We start from the raw sequence: 25167 nt of genomic DNA, 5'->3' as shown, positions 1-25167 counted from the left end.
GGTACAAATAAAGAAAAATATGTATCAACTAACATTTTTAAGTGAAACACTCTGTCAGATTAAAGGCACACTTGGCAGTTTTGCATGTTGTTAGCACCTCCTAGAGTCTGTTAATAGTTATCTGCGGCTTAAATGTCTCCTCGGCCTTCATCAGTGTCTTCAGGAGTGATTCATAACTAATTAAACAAATCAGCTGTATTCAAAATCTATAAAAAGCAGGAAACGTGCGGGAAGCAGATTGTGCTAGGTGTCATCTCCCCTTTTTCTAAGAATAACAGGTGCCAACCTGGCACTCTGCAGTCCCAAATGTGGTAATCTAGCCAGAGTGTGGTGGGGGTCTGAGTGACATTTCATCAACCCTGTAAAGCAGGGATCCCAGTATGCAGCTTGCGAGCTACCGGTAGTTTGCGTTGCACTTGAAAGTCATTCACCTGGAAGCAGCCAGCGAGCCATCCTGCCTGACTTGTAATTAACGAAGGATGGCTTTCAAATTTGATGGTAAGCCATCCCTGTTTTCTGTAATATCTCATCTAAAATTAGCATTTTGTCAAAGTAAAATAAAAATCTGATTATTGCACAAATCTTTCAGCAAAAATGTTCTACTGGAAATACGCAGAATAATTGCTCAGTTTGTAGAACACATCTCCGTTTCTGATCTCAGCGGCTGCAACTGCAGGTGGATGAAGAAATAAAGTTTTGTTACTGATCCATTTAAAAAGTAAAAAAAGTAAAAATATTCACATAATGTAGATTTGTATTTCATTATCTGAAAGTATCTGATTAGTTAATAAACAAAAGAAACAAAATGTTTTTGTTTTGTTTGATTTTCAGAATGTCTCTTTGTTCCTTGTACTTTTTAAAAATATTGATGTACTGAAATACAGAGAAACCAACTAGTGAATAAAATGCATGTTGATACATTAAGTACAGACTTTTTTAACATAGAAACCATATTCACACACGGAAAGTCTGGCAGTAGCTCTTCTGAACTTTCATTGTATAAAAGTAGCTCAAGGCCAAAAAAGCTTTGAGACCCCTGCTGTAAAGGGTCATTTTAGCACACACTGGCTCAAGAAAATGATTTAAAATGGGAAAAAGTTGCATAGTATCCCTTTACATCAGTCCCCGAACCGCACTCGGATTTAGATTTTTTTAGCATCGAGTTTTAAACATTATGTCAGTAATTTTGGGTGTCATATTTGATAGCAGCATGTTTGTTATGAGCAGATTGATTCGGTTTTCAGAACTAGCTTCTTTTAGCTCCGTCTTTCTGCTAAAGTAAAACAATTTTAAAATTGCAGAGACCTAGAAAGAGCCATAAATGTTTTTATCAGCTCCTGTTTGGACTAATGCAATGCTTTGTATACAGGTCAAACTCAGAAACATCTTGCCAGGTTCCAACTAGTCCAAAACGCAGCTGCATATCTGCTCACCAACATCGCTAGGCGTCAACACATCACTCCAGCTTTCCCATCACTTCATCGGCTTCCTGTTAGATTCAGAATTAAATTCAAGGTTATAATGTTTGCATTTAAAGATATTCATGGGCTTGCACCATCCTACATCTGTGACAGTCTTTCACTGCAAAAGCAGAGTAGAGAAACATGGTCCTCTGGTAAATTTTATCTTCATGTTCCGAGATCTAAATACAGTCAGTGGGGGGATCGCTCATTTTCGGTGGTGGCTCCAAAGCTATGGAACAAACTCAAACTTCACTTATGCACGACTACTGATGCAACCTTATTTAAGTTTGGATTAAAGACGCACCTCTTTCGCATGGCTTTTGAAAATCCTGAAGTGATGTAAACTGTGCTTATTCTTTTTACTATTTTATAGTGTTTTTTTCTAATTATTTTATATTGGTTTTATTTTTTTATTGCGTTTAAATTTGTCCTGAATTGTCTTACACTGGCTTTGATAATTTACTTTTTTATAGTGGTTTTTTTATTGTTTTATTGTCTTTTTAATTTTTTGTTCTTTCCATATTTAAAGGGGCATTATGGAAGTTTGACAGCTAAAAAAAGGAAATAAAATAATAAATTTCTTCTTCATACATTCTCCTCCCTGGCATTTTTACTGTGATTGCCTGTTTTTCTGTAAAATCACAGAAAAAGAGAGATGCTCGGGTCGAGCAGGCTGCTTCATGCGCGTTCACGCTCACGCATAGCCCGTAGCATTTGCTATCAGTAGCTTTAGCAGCAGAGAGTGAGGTAGTGCCAACTCAGCGACTTTGTCGCTGTTCCTAATGCCTAGTGATGAACCTAGCTACATTTCTGAGGACCCTTAGCTACTTTCTTCTAGATATTTCCTGCAAATTAGCAACAAACTAGCCATTTTTGCTCCGAACTGTTCTTTGAACGTTGTTTCAGCTGTCATCAAGGATATAAAAGTTACAGATACAAAAGACATAACTGGTGCTTTAGCTCACCTAGTAAGGCGCCGGACATTCGCGCAAGAGGTCCGGGTTTGATTCTGGATGTGAATATAATTTATTTAGAATTTATTTTTTACATTAATGGTATATTTTTTTACAGTAAGATGCCCACATTTTTATGTGAGACTCGCCGAACGGCATTGTATTCACAGATAAAAAAGATGTGGGTTCAACTTTTCATTTTGGAACAATTTTTCAAGCAAGGGAAGGGAATGATCTGTGAAGCTGACGGACTGACCCATCATAAACCTTTGTCGGCTGTGCTGAAGAGAAAGGTACAGAACCAAATTATTTTATTAATTAGCTGCGCGTTCTCCTGTCCTCCGGGCCACACACACACACACACACACACACACACACACACACACACACACACACACACACACACACACAGGACTGTCTCAGCTGTTATTTTCGTTAAGGAGTGTGCACGTACAGCATGTGCGCCTCGTGCACGAGTCTACTGTTGAAGCTGCCGTTACGCTTTTGGCCTGACGGGGCAATCGCGAGCATAAAAATTCTAAACTCCGTAAAGTCCCTTCAATGTTAAGCACTTTGGTCACCCTCTGGGTTTTGTAAAGCACTATATAAACATTAATTAATTAATTCATTCATTCATTCATTTGTTCATTCTTTCATTCATTCATTCCAGTTTGCATTCTGCTCCTGCAGTTTAATAGCCTAGGGAACCTCCGTGGCCTCTAACAGTATTCTGGCGGGCCAATCACAGCTCTCTATAGGGGTTTAAAACTGATAGAGTGATGTGATTGGTCGACAATGATGGGCCAATTACAGCGCTCTATCCACTTTGTGGACCAATCGGGGTCCTCTATTCATCTGGAATCAGGAGCAGATACATGTATTTAAGTCCTTTATTCTTTTTTTTGTTTGTTTATTTCATTCAAAATAAAAACAAATAAAACATATAAACAATAAGATATACATATAAAAAAATCAAATTTGAACGAAAAGGAGCAGAATGAAGAAAAACATCTTATAATTTCTGCCTCCTTTTCCAGAAGAAATAATCTATTTATATACAATTTCCATTTGTCAGACACACATACAGATTCATGTTAAACTTTTCCCTTTCTTAATTCCACATCAAAGAAAATATTTTTGCCTTTTTTAACAGTGGACTGCCTCGCTTACCGACATTCGTTGTGGTGAGTACGTAACGTTGTTCATTGTCCAGTAGTATGCTGAGACCTTTTGAAAGACAACGTAAGAACCCGCCCCACGACGAGAACCATCAAAGGAGCATTGTCAGACTAACAGTTTAGCATAAGTTTACATAACTCCTGGTTTTAAGAAGATGGCTAATTTAAATTTCTACTATTCCAAATGTTCTCATTTTTTTAAATTTCCCTTTTATCCTCCATCATTCTTTTATTTGTTTTGCCTGAGCTGTTTTCCTCTGTGTATGCACATTTTCAGCAGTGCTGTGTATGATTACAGTAACAGCATGAAACTAAACTCCACTTGTCACTCCTCACCGGGAAATCTAGTGAATGTCAATTCCATTTCTCACCAATTTCTCTCTGCCTGAGTCAAAAGCAAAGAATTGAGCGGCGCAGAGTTGATATGTATGAAGAGGAGGGGATGGAGTAAAACACTTCATGTTATTTCTTTCTCTTTATTAACTTGTTACATTTAACATGCTTTAACTTCATCTCTGCTTGGCCTTCTGCCACCTCATGCTCTTGCTGCAGCCTCACTTCCTCTGCCTTGTAACGGACAGCTGCCGTCCGTGTGTGTGTGCGCGCGCGGGTGTGTGTGTTGGAGAGAGTTGTGTTCTATCTGTCTAGTGAATGCTGTGAGTGGCCTCTACTGGCTGATTGAAGGGAATTAAAATGATTCATTGAAACTAAACACAACTATGCTTAATCACTGAAAATGATGTGCATGCATAAAAAAATGCTGAAACAAAAAGAGTTACATTGCAAGAACGACGTTGCAGCATGTAATGTTTTGCACATAATTTTGCATTTACAGTGAAACGATTGCGTGTTGGTCAGTGGATGCAGGTTTCCTCTCTGCTCGGTACAGTGTACGGGGAACGGTAGGCCATAGATTTATTGCTTTCAGGGGAGTGGAAGGCTGCAGGCCTCAGGGGTCTGTCCTCGCATCAATATAACAATGACATACATCGACCCAACAGCGGCCCACTTGCTTCATCACTAGGACAAAGTAGCATCAATAGTTACACGGAGAGTGTCTGAACAGAGACCGAGAACAAAACAAGATGGATCGGTGTGAGGAGCCACGTAACACAGGTGACAGCGTGTAGGCATGCGTATGGAAAGACAATGATATATTAATCTGAATAAAAACTTGTAAACTTGTCATGCTTGGTGTTTTAACTGATTAATGAGGGAAAACATACAGCCACCCATGAGATAGGACAGCCAAGCATCAGCACCGTGTTTAGATTCATGAAGATCGGAATGTGTCAAAGTCATCACACCACCAAGTAGCTCCATCTCTGACACACACACACACGCACGCACGCACACACACACACACACACGCACACACACACACACACACACACACAGAAAAATCAAAGGTCATCTGTTTGAGACAAGAAACAAGCTATTTAAATCATGACAGGCTAAATATTTTATTATAAAGGACACTGATTATATTTTAAACTTCTTAACCATTCTTCCCAAAATGATTTTTTGCTTACGTCAAACAGAGAACTTGTAGATAAAAGCCTGGCTGAAAAGCAAAAAGGGAAACAGAACAGGAAAAAAAAACAACACAAGGATGGTGAGAGGAACAGAACAATGTGGTGTAACACTGAGCTAGGAGAGTTTGTTGCCACTGAGTGATGAAAAGTCCATATGTTACAGAGCCTTCATAAATTATGTCCCACAACGTATGGTGGAGGGGCACAGAGTTTGGTGTGTGTGTGTGTGTGTGTGTGTGTGTGTGTGTGTGTGTGTGTGTGTGTGTGTGTGTGTGTGTGTGTCATCCAGAAATAGGACACCCACCCAGCTCAGACGGCTAGCAGAGGAAACAAATAGCCCTCCTCACCACCAGGACAGACCTGCTTCACCTATAGCTGCCACATCTAACACAGCTCTCTCTCTCTCTCTCTCTCTCTCTCTCTCACTCACACACACACACACACACCCACACACCCACCCACACACACACACACACACGGCGTAAATGTGCATGCACAGCTGATGCTTGGACACCAACTTGACAAAGCATACTCTTGAAGGGTGAGTATTTTAAAAATCATAAGTACATAGGTGCTGGATGCATGTGCAGGTGTTTCTGGGTTTTAAATTTAAATTTAATAAAAAAGGTGGGAAAGGTGAGGTGGAGTGTTACTGTCAATAGAGGCAGAAGACGCTGGAATACCGAACTAAGGTCTGGATCTAAGAGTAAACGGAGACAGTTACAATTCAGTACCACAGTAATCTATTATTATTATTAAGGATTTAAGGTACAAAAACCAGTAAGGAAAATTTATTTGCTTAACTGGTAAACACGACTCCTCAGACTTCATCCTAAACCAGCTCCACTGCATTTAACACAGAAAGAAAACAGAAGTAATACACGTGCCTTGGCTGCATCCCACGCTCTATTTTTGAATATGCATGGATCATAAAGTGTAATATTCACTCTGATCCAATAGGACATAGCCAGAGGTGGCTTGTGATCTTGCCCCAGTATGTAATCCCGGCCCACAAAATGTAGCTCTGCTACCTGACTGACTGTGTGTCCCTGCTCTGTTTGTGTGTTTACTAATAAATCATCCCATTACACATCATAAGTAGGCCATCATAATTAATTGGCCAGTCAAGAGAAGCTCTGACAACAAGCCCCCAGCGGTGAGCACACAGACCAGACACACATACTGTAAAGTGGAAGCTCTCACATATAGCAGCGGTTAGTTGCACTCTGCAGAAGTATGCACGGCAAGGAACTGCACATGTATGTAAATAAGCACCACATCATGAATGTGCACATAAATATCTCTGCTTACAGAAACTTAAACGATTTACAGATTCATGCTTGCAGATTTCCATTAACACAAACATCCACAGCGACACCTCCACATTATCATGTAACAACAAAAGCCTTTGCTCTCCTGCAGTTTGCGATGTCACCTATTGCTGTTTCCACACCAAAGCAAGCTGCAGAAGGAGCAACACAGCATCACATCCTTGCAACCTGTGAGAAGGTCAAATAGCATTCAGATACATGAAAACACAGAAAGGGGAATGAACAATGTCCCGACACACAATGGAGCTCACTGCAGGAGAGAAAGGACGGCCGAGTCAATGTCTGCACGTCCGTGTGAATGCTATGTGTGCATCGTGGTGCGGGCTGCCGGCGTGCACGCATATATGCACACAGCTGCTTTGTTTTCTCGTGCGTGTGAGCAAATGTTGCACCACATCACCAGCCTATATAACATTAGTGAAAGAGATCGGCAGGGTGAGAGGGGGTGTCAGTGTTAAAAGGAAACAAGGGAAAGGTGACCCTGGAGAGAAGAATGAATGACCCCCGATACCCATCTGTAGATCAGAGGAGAAAAAGACACCTGATTGGGCTCTGAATAATTTAAAGGAACATTCCACAGACGTGTAACCCCACCATCAATTACCGAGCTAAAATAAACAAATGTTGAAGCTGGTGAATGGTTGATTTACATATTTGCTGCTACTTGTTTCTTCATCTGTTATTGCTTTTTAACTTTTCTTTTTTCATCATCGTCATAATCAATTCCATATTTAACAGGAAAGCGTGTTCTTGCTATAGCTGCCCTAAAAGTGAAAAGCTGAATTATTATTGCAAAATCAAACTTTTAAAAGAAGCAAACAAAAAATGAACTTCTCCCAAATTGCAAAATTGAAACAATAATAAAGCAATGCACTTTTCATCTTAGCAAAAATTTAAGTTTCACAGTAAGTTAACAGAATTAATTCTTGCACATGCGGTTGTAATGACTCGCTTTTATGGCACTGACATGCTTCATTTAACATGTCAGCCAATAAAGAAGCCAATGGCTTCCATAACACTGAGGATCAAACAACCACTGCTCAGAGGAAAGCAAACAAAAACAAAACGTGTGCAGCTGCGTCACTTACTTTAAAACGTTTTCACATCTTTAAAAAAAAGAATACAACTAAAACGTTTTCAAAAATAAGGATTCAAACCACCTTCAATATTTAAAAGAGCACAGATGCACTATTTTCCCTCTTTCCTGGTCGGGTCATACCAAAGACTTAAAAAAAACGGGACCCAATGCTTGACACTCAGAATTAAGGGGTTGGATTGGGGAGGATAACCCACCGGTTCCCGAGTGCAGCCACAGCTGCAGCTCACCGCTTCCCACAGGGGTGGGTCAAATGCGTAGAACAAGTTTCACACACAAGTGTAACAGCCTTTATCTACAGTTGTACAGTGAGGGGTAAACAACTCCTGCTCTGTCTGCAGTTTGAGGACTGGACCACCTGGCAGTGCTTTGGGATGGAGAAGTGGCTCAAGCCATCACCCACTACTTGCTGAGAATAAAATCAGAAGAAGCAAGCGTTGCAGCTAACGGCTGCTCTGAAAACGTCAGAGTAGGATTTGGAAATGTGTTAAAGAGCAGTTTCACTGAGAAACCATTTTTTTTAACTTATTATCTTTGAAAATGATCAGTCACTCCGAGTTTAACATGCAGGCTGATTGTGAAAATAGTCTTTTACCCCCTACTTCCTGCATTAGCTTCTGATAAAAAATAAATGGAAACAGCTTGATTGAGAAAAGCCTGACAGACCTACATTACACTAGCTATGTTTACATGCGCCGAATTTCCCCTATCCGAATCAAATCTTTGTTGATCAAAGTCCCAAATCTCTGTTTATATGGACAATAACTGAAATTATGCAATCATGCCGTGAGCATACATGCACCAAGCATTCAGTCAGATTAAATAGGTCGAGCATGCCCAGAGTTGTCTTTCCTGGAAAAAAAATTGTAAACAAGCACGTCTTTCCCCTTGCATTTTATTTTCTTATTCTCTAGCCATTAACTTACATTTTTTTCCCCCCCGTTATGGACCTTCTTCACATTTTTACCTGTATGCTTTTGTTTTCACCGATCACTTTAACTAAGCTACAGGCTCAGTGGTACATAACACTACAGCTCCTCCGCCACAGGAGAGCAGGATGACTTCTGTTTACCTCCCGTCATGTTTTTGACTTGTCCTGAGCGGCTGCAAAGGCGTCACGCCTAAGTTGCACTCATGCGCAGTGGGCATTATTTTACTCCAAGAATACGAATGAGTGTGTACATGGATGCCAGTTGGAATGATGATTGGACGAAACCACTTGTATCATGTTTACATGAAGAATTTTTGATCTGATAGGGCATTCATTACGATTACTTGTGCCCATGTAAACGTAGCTAATGTCACTTAACATTCATGGACTCATCCACCTTGGCTCCAGACGAGGAAGGCTAGAGGTCCAAATATCAGGAAGTAAGACACCAAATCCTGCTGTCTGAAGCTACTTTCTCCTCCAGTGGACTTCTACATCCTCAACCAGGCACACCAGAGCTTTTATTCCCCAGATAATGACTTACAGGGCATTCATTCATACTTGAGACCACTGCACATTTGTTAAAATACGAATAAAGTTGACCTTTAAATAAGAGGACAAAGTTGCTAAATTGGAAACCTACTCTAGGTTGGTACAGCAACTCACCTAACTAAACAAGTCAAAATAAAAACATTGAACTATTTTATTTCAGTGACAGACAACATTCAAGAGATGTTGAAGGAAGGTTCTGGATGATCTAAACTTACCTCTAGACCTGAATTACGTGTTCTACACTTTATAGAAATCTGTTTAAAAACAGAATTCAATCCCCAAATTGGCTGAGTAGCTTCAGTTTATTGGCTTAATTTGGGAACCCTGCGCTGACGCATGAGTGGGAAAAAGGAAGAAAAAAAGAGAGGCCAAGGTCGGGTTTAACAGGGTCAAGTTCAGTCCATCTCCCTGCTGCACTGTATTATGCAGTCAGCTGACCGAATTAGCATTGCAACCTGATTTAGCCAACCTCTTTTCCCCCAGTTCATCACTGAATCACATGCACACACAGACACACGCATGCACACACAGACAAACACACACACATTTAAGATGTGATATCGTAAAAATGTATTCAACAGATTCTATTGCATGTATTGGACTTAGTTTTGAAGATTCTTTTACCCTTGTGTTCAGAACAAACATGTTTCTTATTTACATGGAATTCCCACTTTCTACTATTTTTTTATATTTTATATGATGTTCATATTGAATTTGTGACATTCAATATTATTCAAATGTTCAAGCTAAATACGACTCAGTCGTCACCTCACAAACCATCAAGACAAGAATTACCATGACCTGGATGACTGAGAACCTTCACCAGCATCAAGACAACTTTGAATTTTTATTTTAAAGGATAAAAAAATGAACAAGGATGATGGCAGTCAACAATTACAGATGGAAGCAAAAACACAGCAGCACACACTGATCATCCAGCATAACAGAAAAAAACAGCTAAGTCTGAATTTAGATGTTAGATGCTGGCTTTCCAATAGGACCTTGACACAACGGTTGACCTACTCATGACAGGATCCCAGCGCTGCGGATTTGGAATTCTATTAGTATTACCAGCTCTACAGGAGGGGGAAAAGTGTCATGCAGTCATCAGGAAGAGGCCAATCCATAGCTTCTATCCATCAGCCAATTACTGGTGCTAAAGTGGAATTAGATAGGTATTGACAATGAGAAGAGGTGGGAGATTAGCAAGAGGAACGGAAAAAGCAGAAAGACGAGGAGGTGAGAGAAGGAAGAGAGAAGACGGCAGATAGAGATGAGAGGGAGGAACAAAAAATAAAGAGGATTTTAGCAGTAAGAACTGAAAACAGGTCATTTCTGAAGAAATTATGAAGTTGAAATGATCTCAGTAACATAAAAATATAATATTTTTTCTAATATTTTCTTTATTTAAAAGAAAAGCATTTGACCCCCAGTGGGTTGAAACAAAAATGTTTCTATTCCAGACAAAAAAACAAAACAAAACATGAAAACAGGAACTTTTTTATCTAACTGACTTCATTTCTAATCCTTCATTATACAAAAATATTTTTGGTACAGTGACTGAAAATAGAAGGGTTTTTTTAATATCGGAGAGTGCTGGTATCAGTGATCATACCTGAAAACAGCACCTCTATGCAGAGAAATATGGGTTATAAGAGGAGGAGTGTAGAAGAAGACAAGAAAAGAAGGAGATGGGGGAAAACGGTGAATCTGGGAGGAAAAGAGATGGGAGAGAAACAGATAAAAGAGAGAGAGAGAATATATACTCGGAGCTATGTAATGAATTTATGCCTGGCTGGCAGATCTTTATAAGTTATTGGAAAAATAGTCGGGGCGGCGTATTGACACAGCTGGGTCTGAGATCAATAGATTGAGAATGAGCAATACATTTTAATTTAAAACTGTTCAAACTTTAGCAGCAAATCCATGCGGCTCAGCACAGCCTGCTGCCCCACCACAACACACACACACACACACACACACACACACACACACACACACACACACACACACACACACACACACACACACACACACACACACACACACACACACACACGGGTTTCAATCACTTCAGAGGACATTACATTGTCTGATGTACTTCAACCCAAATAGCTACATATTCAGCCTTAAGTTTACAAACATATATTTTGGTCCTTATACTAAATGACTTAATTTGTTCCCAAAATAATTTCATTTATGCAAAATTTAGAAAAATAATAAGGTTTTCACACAACCTCAGAAATGACTATAAATACACCATTTCAGTTCGTCAAGTCAAACTTTGTCACTACCTTAAAGGTTTTAGCAATATGTTATGCCCTGCACTTGTGTGGGTCAGAAGACTCCAAAGAGCTTTACACTTAAATCAATTATTCACCCATTCACCCACACATGTTCACACACTGGCAGTGATAAGCTACACTGTAGTCATGGCTATCCCTGATGCTGCTCTTAGGGTCTCTGCGGGTTGCAGAGTAGTAGAGAGTAGTAGCGACAGACAGCTGGTATGATCAGCTCTGAGAGGTGATCAGAATTTGCAGACCACATTCTTTTTTCATGTTTTTTTTTCTTCTTTCAGTTGGCAGCCTAGGAATTGAAACTAGGAATCTAAATTTAAAAAAATTGAACGATTCCTGAAAAAACACAGATATATTTCCAATCGATGCCCAACCCTACCAACAGTTCTATATCAGCTGAGCGCAGGGCTCTTGATGGCGCATGACTGTTCAAAAGGCTAGCCAGGTAAGAAGGATCAGTTCACTGAAGAGCCTTACACACCAGAGTTAGCACCTTGAATTTCACCCTGAAGTGCACGGGGAGCCAGTGCAGAGGAGCCAGCACAGGAGCGATATGCTCCCTATGTGCCATGCCTGTAAAAAACCTAGCAGCTGAAATTTGGACTAATTGTAGTTAGTTTATGAAAGAATTTATGATGTTTTATCAGCAAACATGCTCTCACCTCTTAGACATTGTTCCAGAAGTTTGTTCTGATAAATCTTGGTTAATTTATGTTTGTGTTGTTTAGGGATTTGTTGCTTATTTTCTTTTTTTCTACACAAACGATTTGTATTTTCCTATTGCATTCTAATATACATTAGCATGATTTTAAGACTAATATGTACATATTGAGTTTGTTGTTCTTTTTGCTGAATATGGCTTGTAGAACACAGATTAACCCCAGAGTGAAACTGGTGGGCTGTTCACTCTTTGGAAAACTGATGTGTTTTCCATCAGAAAATATTCTTCCTTACTGTTGTATGCTGAACACCAATTTATTTATAAATTGCTATTCATTTTATTTTAAACTGATGATCAGTAACAACTGTTTCTCTAATATCCACGCTCTCGCTCCTTTATTAAACTGCATTAACATAGATCCTGAACCCTGGTCCACAGGGACCAATGCCCTGTATATTTCATTTGTTTCTCCTCTCTGCTTCCATCCCATCACCTCCTCAGCATGTGATCAAGTTTGCAGAAGCCTGTTAATGGCTCATTATCTTGATGTGTTTCTTGAAGGAGGAAAACATCTAAAACCTGCTGAATAATGGATCCTAAAGACCAGAGTTGGAGACTTCAGAATACTACAGACGAACAAACCTAAAAGAGGTACTTGCAGGTGCTATTGGTGATTTAATGGTGAGCATTAGAAGCACTGATCTTAATATTTATAAAGTAAGGATTTTCTTTTACAGCAGTTTTGGGTCATTTGAAGTCTTTCTGCATGTTCACCTTGCTTGTTATCATATTCAGCTTTACCACAGTGCTTGTGGGTTGCCACTCTCCTCTCCAGCACTGTTCCAGCCTCTCCATTTCACTGCCATGGCGAGAGGTGTGGCTGCTGCGCAGGACTAGCACAAGCACAAGCTGCAAGGAATCTGCAATTTGACAGCTCGGGCCCTTATAAGGCCCTGTCCACATGTAGCCAGGGATCTGCCAAAACGTAGATGTTTTTCTATGTTTTGGCCTGTCATCCACACGAAAATGGAGTTTTTTCACACGAAAACGGATCATTTTAAAAACTCCGGCCAAAGTAAAGATCTGCGTTTTCTCCGTTTTGGTTGTCTGCGTGTGGACAGACAAAACCGGAGTTTTAAGGTCCGCAACGTCACTTTCCGCAACAAAAAAATGCTGACATCACGTGTGCGACCTGTGTTTACACTAGCCGACAGCATGGATGCCCTCAGAGCTGCGCTCGCTTTATCAATTGTTCAAGCGCTTTTTGCCTGTTTGTTTTTGCAAGCGGAATTACTGCTCCTTGCGGAAGACCACAGACGAAGGACGAGGTTAAGAACAGGGGAAGTACTGCCGCCTACAGGTCTGGCATGTGCTTAACAATGTATTTATCCGGGTACGTGTGGACAGTTTTTTTTTAAACAAGGTGGTGTGGATGCAAGTTTTTGGAGGGGTGGATATTCGTTTTAAAAAAAAACGGCTACGTGTGGACTAGGCCTAAGTCTCTCTCTCTCTCTCTCTCTCTCTCTCTATCTCTCTCTCTCTCTCTCTCTCTCTCTCTCTCTCTCTCTCTCTCTCTCTCTCTTCTCTCTCTCTCTCTCTTTCTCTCTCTCTCTCTCTCTCTCTCTCTCTCTGAGAACTTACATAACTTATAGTAGTGAGACTAGTAGTTTAATGTTGTCAGTAAGACATCTTTTAGAGGTGTGTGTGCAGTTTATTTAGATTTAGTTCCTATTTAGTGTTTGACTCAGTTTCCACTAGTGAGTAGTTTTTCAGATACTGCTGTGGGTTTATCCAGTATTTTGTGTTGAATTAGTCAAGTTGGTTTTCTCCCAGTGGGTTAAATTTATGTCATTTAGTATTAGATACAGGAGATGTGCTTTTGTTTACTATATTGCAGTGCCTCTTCTAATTTATGAACCTTTCTTATAATAAACATTTGACTTTTGCTAAGAATTTAGTTCATTCCTCTTGTTTTAATTTCCTGTGTTACTCCCTCATCGAGCTCCTAGACAGGAGGGGACGCAACACTGGCATTGGCAGGAGAACTGGTTTAATCCAACTCAATTAGCATAATTAATTAGCATTAATCAATACAAACAAATTATTATTTAACACTAAGAGTAAATTCCACTACATCTCCGACTGATCCAGCACTTTGCAAAGCATTTATCGATCACCAAACAAATGAGATAATGCTGGGTGATGAGGCTTAGTGTATTGTTTTCCTATTGTATTCAGCCATTTGAGTTCTTACATCATCCATCATTACCACACCACAAACAAACAAAAAAGCTTGGGAACTTAGTAAAATAAGTGAGGAATAACTTTGCTAAACAGTGTGTGAGTATTTAGCCTGGTTTGCTTTTTTCCTTACATACCAATTTTATTTGTAAAAGGGTTTTAATGAGAAGCACGCTGCCAAGGAAACAATGAACAGACAAGACACTCAGGACTGAGAGGGTTTAAATCAACACACTCTCACACCCAAAGCGTCAAAATATGACGATTAGGGAGCCCCAGCGCGTCGGGAGAGGACGCGCAGGGACGTGCTGTCCCAGAGCGTCGGATACTGACGCCAGCGGTGAGACGGACATTTGACCGTCTTGTGAACTTCTTAACCTTCCCCTCACCCCCATTCAAACCTTAACTAGGGTGCGCATGCAACGCTTAATAGGAAATTACTGAGTTAAGGTTAGGATGGGGGTGAGGGGAAGATTAGATCGCTAGAGGTTCGAGGAATAATGTCCGTGCCAACGCTGGCATCGGATACTGACGCCCCCGGTGACACGTGTCCCTGCGTGTCCTCTCCCGACTCGCTGGGGCTCCCTAATCGTCATATTTTGACGCTTGGTCACACGCGTCATTATTTGATGCTTTGGGTGTGAAAATGTGTTGTTTAAATACATGAGGAGCTGGGGACTTAAGTGACTGGGAGACAAGAGGCAGGTGGGAGCAAATGGACACAGGACTGAACAGAAACTGGGGAGACAAGACAGATCGTGGCAGTCTGTAGGACATTTCTACCAGTTGCCACCCCTCGGAGGAGCAAAATCTCTTTGAGTTCATGAGAACTGTGTTTTCGATCTCTGGACTGACCACTTTCAAATTGTTAATCTAACTCAAATCATGTGACAGAAAAACTATTCCGCAGAACTCCTGAACAGGATTTGGCTCAAAAGCATGCCAGAATCACTCAGAGATTCAAAGTTTTGTCATGAATCAAGCGTACTAAAGACCTATTATAGTTACCACAATCCAGTATGTTGTATTCTTACATTGCAGTGAGTTGAAGTCATCAGGGATGTACTACTCACATGTTGTTGGAGGGTGAATGTATTTAAAGAGTAATAAGGAAATGGTGATGGCTGACGGCCCTTTTAGCTCCAGTGACGGCTGTGACATTTTTATTCTCTTAATTACAGCAAATTCCAGACAACTATATTGGAAATTAAAGGTTTTTATGGAGCCCTACTGATGCTATAATTTAAACTCAATAAAGCTAAAAGCTAAAAAACAACAACAAATATGTTTAAAAGCATTGAAAAGGAAGAAAATAAAACTACTGAAGTGTTTTGCATTCAGCAACAAAAAATAAAAAGCTCTGTTTTTCCAAATTAACAAGATTTTTTTTAATTAAAAAAAGTAAAAAAAAGCTCTGCTTTTCCCATTTACCAAGATAATTTTTATAGAAAAACGTAAATTAAAAATTAAACAATCCCTGTGAAGTGCTGATGATGCTCTGCGGCATTATTGATGAGTTGATAGACGAACTCAAACATGTCGTTTGCTGAGTTTAATTCACTTTCACTTTGTTTTGGAATTGAGACACTTTGTGAAAGAGCTACTGTCTCTGAACTGAATGGGCAGGAATGGTAGTTCAGCCCTGGAATATCTCCGTCTGTCCGGCAGTCTGAGTGAGGGTGGGCGGGGTGTCGAAAAACTCTTCTGAAGTAGCAGGATCACCGCTTGAACCTGCTATCAGTTAATAAGCTGATCATCCGCAACCAGTTCAACTTACAGACAGCAATGTCGTTAAGTCATAAGATCGAGCAGACTGCAGCAACGTCCTGCATCGCCCCTCTCAGAAAACTTCATCCATTCAATGCCGCAGAGCATGATTAGCACTTCAGAGGGATTATTTTAATTTTAATATTTTTTCTGTAAAAATTATCTCGTTAATTCAGAAAAATAAAGCCTTTTTCATTTTTTGTGGCTGAATGCAATACGCTTCCATATCAAAAACTATTTAAAAAAATAACAAAATATTTGTTTTAAAAAAGTCCCTTTTGCAGAATTGCCACCTTATCGTGGTGGAAGGGTTTGAGGAGCTCCATGATCCTGGAAGCTGTGTTGTCAGGGACATCAGCCATTGTCTCCTGTGACAACCTGGTCTCAGCTTAGGGCTAAGACTAAGCGGTTCAAACATCTAGAGGGCCGCACCTGTGGGAGTGAAACAGGTATGAGGGTGGACCAAAGACTGTACTCTAAGAGCATTATTGTAAAGTTTCTACTCAAGTAGGAGTAAATACTACTAATCCACAAAAGATTCCAGGAAAATTAAAAGTATCAAGGGTCCTCAAGCACTGAGTTACTGATTATAACAGCTGATTTAAATTGTTTACATTATTTAAAGATGCACTATGTAGAAATAAAGGAAAAATGACATCCTGTGGTAAAATTTGGTTACTGCAGCCACTTTAAACAACTCTGGAGCTTGACGCCAGCCATCGTTAAATTACAATTGTAGTGCTGCAATATGAAACATCTTTCAGTATAACCTTCCTTCCAAAATGACTGAAACATTAGACTCTTTTGGGATTTTCTACTGTAGAATTCTCACTATATTCTTACATGCTGCACCTTTATTTAGATTAATAAAAACAAATACAGTTACAAAGACATGTTCATTTGCTGTTAGCCATATAGACGAGAGATGTGCAAATTTCAGGAAAAATAAGGAAAATGTGCACCAGAGCTTTTATTCTCTTGAGTGTGACTTAGAAGGCCTTCATTCCTTCAAGAGACAGTTGCAAATGTAATAAATATATGAGTGAAGTGGTCTATATCTTCCTCTAGGCGAGGAAGCTATGGCTTTGAGAGCGTTGAGAGGTACCTTGGGCCTTGCATCACAGCTGGGGATGATGGAGTGCAAAGCTTCCGTCTTCTCCTTCTGTGACTTCAACTTGGCCTGGATAGCCTTGAAGGACTGGCCAAACAGAAGGAGATGGGCGTATCCAGATAGCCTGGTCCCAGTCTGTGTACAGGACATTGAAATGGTCCAGCCACCACCACTGAGGCCACACCTCTACCTTGGGAGAGGGCCGTGCAGTGGGATGCACCCCTCTTTGAGGAGAGGGACTAGTGGGTTATTCAAGGGGACCTGTACCTGGCTGCCAGTACTTCTGGCTGCTGGTTCACAGCACATCTAATATCTTTGTTTTTTAGACTACTTAATGAAAGACATTGCCTACATTTTTATAAGTCCTTTAAAAATGTTGTTCTGATGCTTTGATATCCTCCTCCTTGAACCGTCACCTTATCGTGGTGGAGGAGTTTGAGTGCCCTAATGATCCTAGGAGCTATGTTGTCTGGGGCACTTAGTGCCCCTGGTAGGGTCTCCCATGACAAATTGGTCTTAGGTGAAGGGTGAGACAAAGAACGGTTCGAAGGATCTTTCATGGCGGTTAAAACGAAGAGTCGGAGTACCCGGCCCGGAGGGTTACCGGGGTCCAACCCTGGAGCCAGGCCTGGGGTTGGGGCCCGTGAGCGAGCGCCTGGTGGCCGGGCTTTCGCCCATGGGGCCCGGCCGGGCCCAGCCCGAACCGGATACATGGGCTCGTCCAACTGTGGACCCACCACCCGCAGGAGGAACATGAAGGGTCCGGTGCAATGCGAATCGGGTGGCAGACCAAGGCGGGAGCCTTGGCGATCCAATCCCCGGACAAGAAAACTAGTTTTTGGGACATGGAACGTCACCTCGCTGGCGGGGAAGGAGCCGGAGCTTGTGGCAGAGGTTGAGCGGTACCGGCTAGATATAGTCGGACTCACCTCGACACATTGCATTGGCTCTGGAACCCGAGACCTGGAGAGGGGTTGGACACTCTACTTTGCTGGAGTTGCTCCGGGTGAGAGGCGGAGGGCTGGGGTTGGCTTTTTGTTAGCCCCGAGACTCTCTGCCTGTGTGTTGGGGTTTACCCCGGGGGAAAAGAGGGTAGCTTCCTTGTGCCTTCGGGTCGGGGAACGGGTCCTGACTGTTGTTTGTGCTTATGGGCCAAATATCAGTTCAGAGTACCCACCCTTTTTGGAGTCCCTGGGACGAGTGCAAGATAGTGCTCCATCAGGGGACTCCATTGTCCTGCTGGGGGACTTCAATGCTCACGTGGGCAATGACAGCTTGACCTGGAGGGGTGTGATTGGGAGGAACGGCCCACCTAATCTGAACTCGAGCGGTGTTTTGTTATTGGACTTCTGTGCAAGCCGCAGTTTGGCCATAACGAACACCATGTTCGAACATAAGGATGCCCACCGGTACACTTGGTACCAGGGCAGCCTAGGTCACAGGTTGATGATAGATTTTGTAGTCGTATCATCTGACCTGCGGCCGTATGTTTTGGACACCCGAGTGAAGAGAGGGGCGGAGCTGTCAACTGATCACCACCTGGTGGTGAGTTGGATCAGATGGCAAGGGAACATGCCGCGTAGACCTGGCAGACCCAAACGCATAGTGAGGGTCTGCTGGGAACGCCTGGCAGAAGAACATGTCAAGACGGTCTTCAACTCCCACCTCCGGCAGAGCTTTGACCACGTCCCGTGAGCAGTGGGGGACATTGAGTCCGAGTGGGCCTTGTTCCACTCTGCAATTGTCGAGGCGGCTGTTGCTAGCTGTGGTCGTAAGGTGGCCGGTGCCAGTCGTGGTGGCAACCCCCATACCCGCTGGTGGACACCAGAGGTTCGGGGAGCCGTCAGGCTGAAGAAGGAGGCCTACAGGGCGTGGCTGGTCTATGGGTCTCCGGAGGCAGCAGACAGGTACCGGATAGCCAAGCGGGGTGCAGCAGTGGCAGTTGCCGAGGCAAAATCTCGGGCGTGGGAGGAGTTTGGTGAGGCCATGGAGAAAGACTATCGATCGGCTCCAAAGAGGTTCTGGCAAACTGTCCGGCGCCTCAGGAGAGGAAGGCAGCAACTCGCTCACACTGTTTACAGTGGGGATGGGGAGCTGCTGACGTCAACTGAGGCTATAGTCGGACGGTGGAAGGAATACTTTGAGGAGCTCCTCAATCCCACCAATGCGCATTCCGAGGAGGAACCAGAGCTGGGAGGCCTGGGGATGGACTGTCCGATCTCGGGGGCAGAAGTTGCTGAGGTAGTCAAACAACTACACAGCGGCGGAGCCCCGGGGGCGGATGAGGTTCGTCCTGGGTATCTCAAGGCTATGGATGTTGTAGGGCTGTCATGGTTGACACGTCTCTACAACATTGCGTGGTCATCGGGGGCAGTTCCTAGGGAGTGGCAGACCGGGGTGGTGGTCCCCATCTTTAAGAAGGGTGACCTGAGGGTGTGTTCCAACTATAGGGGGATCACACTCCTCAGCCTCCCTGGAAAGGTCTACTCCAAGGTACTGGAGAGGAGGGTCCGATCGATAGTTGAATCTCAGATAGAGGAGGAGCAATGTGGTTTTCGTCCTGGCCGTGGAACTGTGGACCAGCTCTATACCCTTGCAAGGGTGATGGAGGGGGCATGGGAGTTTGCCCAACCAATCCACATGTGCTTTGTGGATTTGGAGAAGGCTTATGACCGTGTCCCCAGGGGCACCCTGTGGGGGACGCTCCAGGAGTATGGGGTGGGTGGCTTTCTGTTAAGGGCCATTCAGTCCCTTTACCAGAGGAGCGTGAGTTTGGTCCGCATAGCCGGTAGTAAGTCAGACCTGTTCCCAGTGAGGGTTGGACTCCGCCAGGGCTGCCCTTTGTCACCGGTTCTGTTCATCACTTTTATGGACAGAATTTCTAGACGCAGCCGTGGTGTGGAGTGTGTCGAGTTTGGTGGCAGGAGAATCTCGTCTCTGCTTTTTGTGGATGATGTGGTCCTCCTAGCTTCATCCAGCTCTGACCTTCAGCTCTTGCTGGGTAGGTTCGCGGCCGAATGTGAAGCGGCTGGGATGAGGATCAGCACCTCCAAATCTGAGACCATGGTTCTCGACCGGAAAAGGGTAGCTTGCCACCTCCGGGTCGGGGGAGAGGTCCTACCTCAAGTGGAGGAGTTTAAGTATCTCGGGGTCTTGTTCACGAGTGAGGGTAGGAGGGATCGGGAGATCGACAGGCGGATTGGTTCGGCGTCTGCAGTGATGCGGACGCTGAGCCGATCTGTCGTGGGGAAGAGGGAGCTGAGCCAGAAAGCCAGGCTCTCGATTTACCGGTCGATCTACGTCCCAATCCTCACCTATGGTCATGAGCTTTGGGTAATGACCGAAAGAACGAGATTGCGGATACAAGCGGCCGAAATGAGTTTCCTCCGTAGGGTGGCCGGGCTCAGCCTTAGAGATAGGGTGAGGAGCTCGGACATTCGGGAGGGACTCGGAGTAGAACCGCTGCTCCTCCGGATCGAAAGGAGCCAGTTGAGGTGGTTTGGGCATCTGGTCAGGATGCCTCCTGGACGCCTCCCCGGGGAGGTGTTTCGGGCATGTCCTGCCGGCAGAAGGCCCCCGGGTCGACCCAGGACACGTTGGAGAGGTTACATCTCCAATCTGGTCCGGGAACGCCTTGGGGTCCTGCCGGAGGAGCTGGTGGACAAGGCCGGGGAGAGGACGGCCTGGAGCTCCCTAGTTGGGATGCTGCCCCCGCGACCCGGACCCGGATAAGCGGAGGAAGACGAAGACGAAGACGATGATGCTTTGATATCAGATTTAATTCTCCACAAATTTCCTCTTGGTTCTCTGTAGGAGACAAACACTCCTCTGATTCTTGATGCTCTCCTCTCTGCTGTAAGATCTCATTTTCTCCAGGCAGTGAATTTTCTCATAGGCAGGGCTCGATTTATTGGGGAGCCTGGCTCCCCCAAAAGGGTGTATAATGCTTGTTCAATTCTATTACCTTTTTCCAGCAGATCCATCAGGGTACAACGTGTCAGGGATTTAGAAATTTGGGTGGGGGGTGAACTGGAGCCCCCAGAGAAAACCCCCCATGCAGCACAAAGATACACACAAATAAATTGATTGGGTGATCTTTTTCCTGTGAGATAATCATTGTGCTGTATTTTTTTTATACTCCATGGTGGACGGAGTAGATCCTAGATAGAAACACCTCCTCACATGTACAGACATCTCTCTTTTCACCAAACGTCACACCACACTTGACTGCAAGTCTGGCCCCAACGGTTTTTGAGTTACCACCCATCCCTAAGTGCTTCTGGCAGCTCGCCCTTTGCTTATTCATACTTCTTAATGAGAGAGCTCAACACATTCTCACTCCCAGAGTGTCAAAAACAAACACTTGGTCAGCCGCCCTCCGCGTCAGACCCGACGCCAAAAGTGTCCTTTTTCATCACTTATGTGCGAAAAGGGTTTTTTCCCTTTTCTGACTGCAGATCCCAATGCAGCATAAAACTGACGCGATGGGATGTCCGCAGCCAGGGCACCAAACAAGCTCATTGTACCTCACCCTAACCTTATCCTCTTGTATTTAACCTTCTCTTCACCCCTGTCCTAACCATAACCGTCTTGCTAGCTAACACATTAGTGATGTGTCGGTCGCTCTAAAAGCCGGCTCTATGAAGTGAACAGAGGGAGCCGCCTCGTCATTGGTCGGGTTTGGACCGAGCCAACACGAGGGGGAGGTTTCAACTACCAAGGTGGAGGTTAAAAGTAGAGGGTATTTGTAACCTCCCCCTCGCCAGATGGTAAGTTCTAATGTTCCCCTTGGGCGGAAAATACGAAAATTCACAGTCAGAATGCATGGGAAACAAACGCTTGATCACAGTGAGAGTAACATTTTAGGTAGCAAGAGGGTTAAGGTTAGGATGAGGGTGAGGGGAAGGTTATAAATAGCGAAACGTTAAGGTTTAGGTGCGGTTAAATGAGTTGGATCGGTGCCGCATCAGCTTCAGTTTTACGCTGCATTGGGATCTGCAGTCAGAAAAGGGAAAACCCCTTTTTGCACATAAGTGATGAAAAAGGGCACTTTTGGCGTCAGGGGTCAGACGTGGAGGGTGGCTGACCAAGCGTTTGTTTTTGACACGCTGGGAGTGAGAATGTGTTGGAGAGCTACATTTCTTTTCGAAGGTTTTGAAATTTTTCTTCTTCTGATGCTTGGATTTCAGATTTAAGTCTTTCTTCTCTTGGTTCTCTGGCTGAGACAAACATGCCTTTGCCTGGACTAATTTTTCAGATTCTGTGTGTTTAGCTTTTAGATACAGGACTTGTTCCTGAAGGACTTGATTTAGGACCTGTTGTAAGTTTCTCTGTTAATGGTTCAACATTCTCCTCCAAACATTAATTATCCTCAATCAGAGAGCTAGTAACATCTATAAACTTCTCTGTTTGGCTTACAAGGCTGCTAATTTTCTCACAGGCATAATGGAAGTCCAAAATGCTTTGATCCAAAGCCATTTTCTGAAATTCCACGTTCTCTTAACGCTTCTCCAGGTCCATGGTAGCCTAGTGAACTAGACCAAATTCTTGCTTTGCAAAGTATACAAGTCACAAATCAACATAAATTTATAATTGCAAATAGAAAACACCTGAAACTGGTTCCTGGCCCTTCAAATTGTCTCTGTGTGGTTGAATTACTGAGATTAATGGACTTTTGCACCATTTTCAAATTGTTTCAGTTTTACTTGTTTGTATAATTGGGTGTTTTATTTAGCATTTCTATTTCTCATAATGTGGTAAAAGCATATCTAGAAATAAAAACCCTTAAAAATGAGACTAGAACAGGTGCAAATATGATCGAGAACTTAAATTTACTAACTTTTAACACCAGAGTGTTGTAGGGGGACTAAAGAAGTGATCAGGAACACGTACTGGTTCCAGTTGGATGACTGGAGGATGATAGAAAGATAAAAGGTCATGAAGAGGAATTACTGTTGCATAAATGTAAAATAATTAGCTTACCTCGACTTTTGTTAAGCTCTCTGTACCACCCAGCAGCAGCGGAGATCAGAGATGATCTCTGAAAAATGTCTGTGTCATGAACTCCAGAGTTTTCAGGAAGTTATTTTTATTTTACAAGTTATTTTTCCCAATTACTGCAGCAGTCCAAGCAAGCCAATTCCTTCAAATTATTCCACTTCCGTACCCGTTAGCAGAGCACTGTGCATTGTTGTGTGCACCAGTGATATTCGGTCTACCAGGAAATCATGCATTGACAAAGGTTCCACCATGAATTTTTTAATACGTAATTTTTGTCAAATAAATAAATAATTATGATTAACTAATTAGTCCCCCATTTAATTAATTAATTAATTGATTAAAGGGGGGTCTCAGATGCACATGTTAGAGGATGTAGAAGTCAGCTGGTGAAGAAAGTGTGCAAAATTTGCAGTCTTATTTCCTGATATTTGGACATCTCGCCTCTGATTGGCTAAAAGCAACGCGGCTCTACCAGTGACTCTGTTTGCTTTGCTGCTACTATGGATTCAAGGTCTAATGTTTTTAAACCTGCAGTTTCATACTCCTTCACTAATTATGATTTACACACACCACACACATTTTTTGTTTCTGAGATGGCTACCATCACTGTCATGTGGCTATACAATTACACATCATCACCCCCCTCACCCCCTGAAACACAAACTGATACAAGATGGAAAAAATATCTGTTGTTAATATCAGCACAGTTTTACTTATTGAACCAATGCAGATATTTTACAAAATTTCTTACCGATATTGATGCCGATATATCGTGCATCCCTTCTTAAAATGATCTACTTTATTCTAGCTTTTTCAGTGTATTTTCTAAATGTTTTGAGCATTTCTGTGTGCATGGTTTACACTCTGATCCACATGGTATTTTGTCGTGGCTCAGAAAAGGACTACAAAGTGAGAGACATTGTAAGTAACCACAGGGCTGTACTGGCCATCTGGTATCGGCCCCATCTCATCCCGATTTCAGTGAGCTTGTCAGATTTATGTGGCTGGGCAGTGCTTAATTTGAGCCGGATCTTGCCGGAACAAGATCCGGGAACTATCTTATTTTGAAAGGACCATTCCGGCAACTGTCTGCTAGGATCCGGCAACTCACGGGACAAACTTGTAGCATACACAGGATTCGAATTACAGGTGAGCTAGGGAGCTCCTGGACGCCCTCAACACACCCAAGGGGAGCCCGAAAACGATCCTGGTTCTACTTACATTACATTATCTATGTGGACTCTGGGGATTATTTTGAGCTGAGAGGTGCAGAGCTCTGATTGTTGACCCGCTCCAGACAGATGCGTCCTGAGCACGGCCACAGTAACATTCTCAAAGTGTCACCACCTCAACAACAAATTTAGCACGCAATTGTTTAAGTCGGCTCATATCCTTTCATGCTTTCTGTCTTTTATTTGTGCCAGGTGACTCATAAGGTGAATATGTACGAAGCCATGTAGCATTTTTTCATTAGGATTGAGAGGAGATGCAGGAAGATAATAAACAGAGACAGGACAGGAAAAAAGTCAAATAAAAACAAGTTCGTTTTTGTACCTGGTGGTTGCAACAAACAGACACCATTGAAGGTAATCAGAAGTGAGTAACAGAAAATGAAATGATTCTTTCAATGTTTAGAGCAGCAGGAACTCTGAGAGGCTGCAGGCGCATCAGTGAGTTTGCGGCCGCTGCGCAGGGGGAGGTGGGGGAGGGCTGAAGCAGGGGAACAGTAAAGATGAAAAAAACTATCATTGTTGAAAGAGATGTGTGTTAACTTAGAAAATGTGGGTGCAATTCTAATTACTTGTCAAACCTCCCCCTCCGTGCGTGTTCTGGCATCTGTTTTGCCTTCAGTGAACTTTGGTTTGACGTCAGTATTTGCGTTCCGGGAACAAATGATTTACAAAGTACGCACTGTGGCTGGGCACAAATGCATATATTTCACTTGTCTCGTGAATCATACCAACACTGTTTATAATGTAACTCTTGCACTTTAAACTCAGCATTACAGCTGAACAAAGTGCTGCACAATCAAAAGAGCAAGCTTAATA

General features: G+C 42.8%; 1 protein-coding gene across 3 annotated transcripts in view; it reads right to left on the bottom strand.

Moving 5' to 3' along the window:
• LOC139071766 (basic proline-rich protein-like) overlaps nucleotides 1-23318 on the bottom strand; it is a 191007-nt gene extending 167689 nt beyond the window's left edge. For all 3 annotated transcript variants that reach the window (XR_011521579.1, XR_011521580.1, XM_070554788.1), the window contains exon 1: nucleotides 23102-23318. The gene's annotated coding sequence lies outside the window, so the exon portion shown is untranslated. The remainder of the gene's footprint in view (nucleotides 1-23101) is intronic.
• Between the last annotated feature and the right edge of the window lie 1849 nt (nucleotides 23319-25167).

Source organism: Nothobranchius furzeri, chromosome 9 (genome assembly GCF_043380555.1).
Source record: "Nothobranchius furzeri strain GRZ-AD chromosome 9, NfurGRZ-RIMD1, whole genome shotgun sequence".
In the NCBI taxonomy this organism is placed as follows: Eukaryota; Metazoa; Chordata; class Actinopteri; order Cyprinodontiformes; family Nothobranchiidae; genus Nothobranchius; species Nothobranchius furzeri.
The sequence above is the reverse complement of the archived record's forward strand: the minus strand, read 5'-3'. Positions and strand labels throughout refer to the sequence as shown.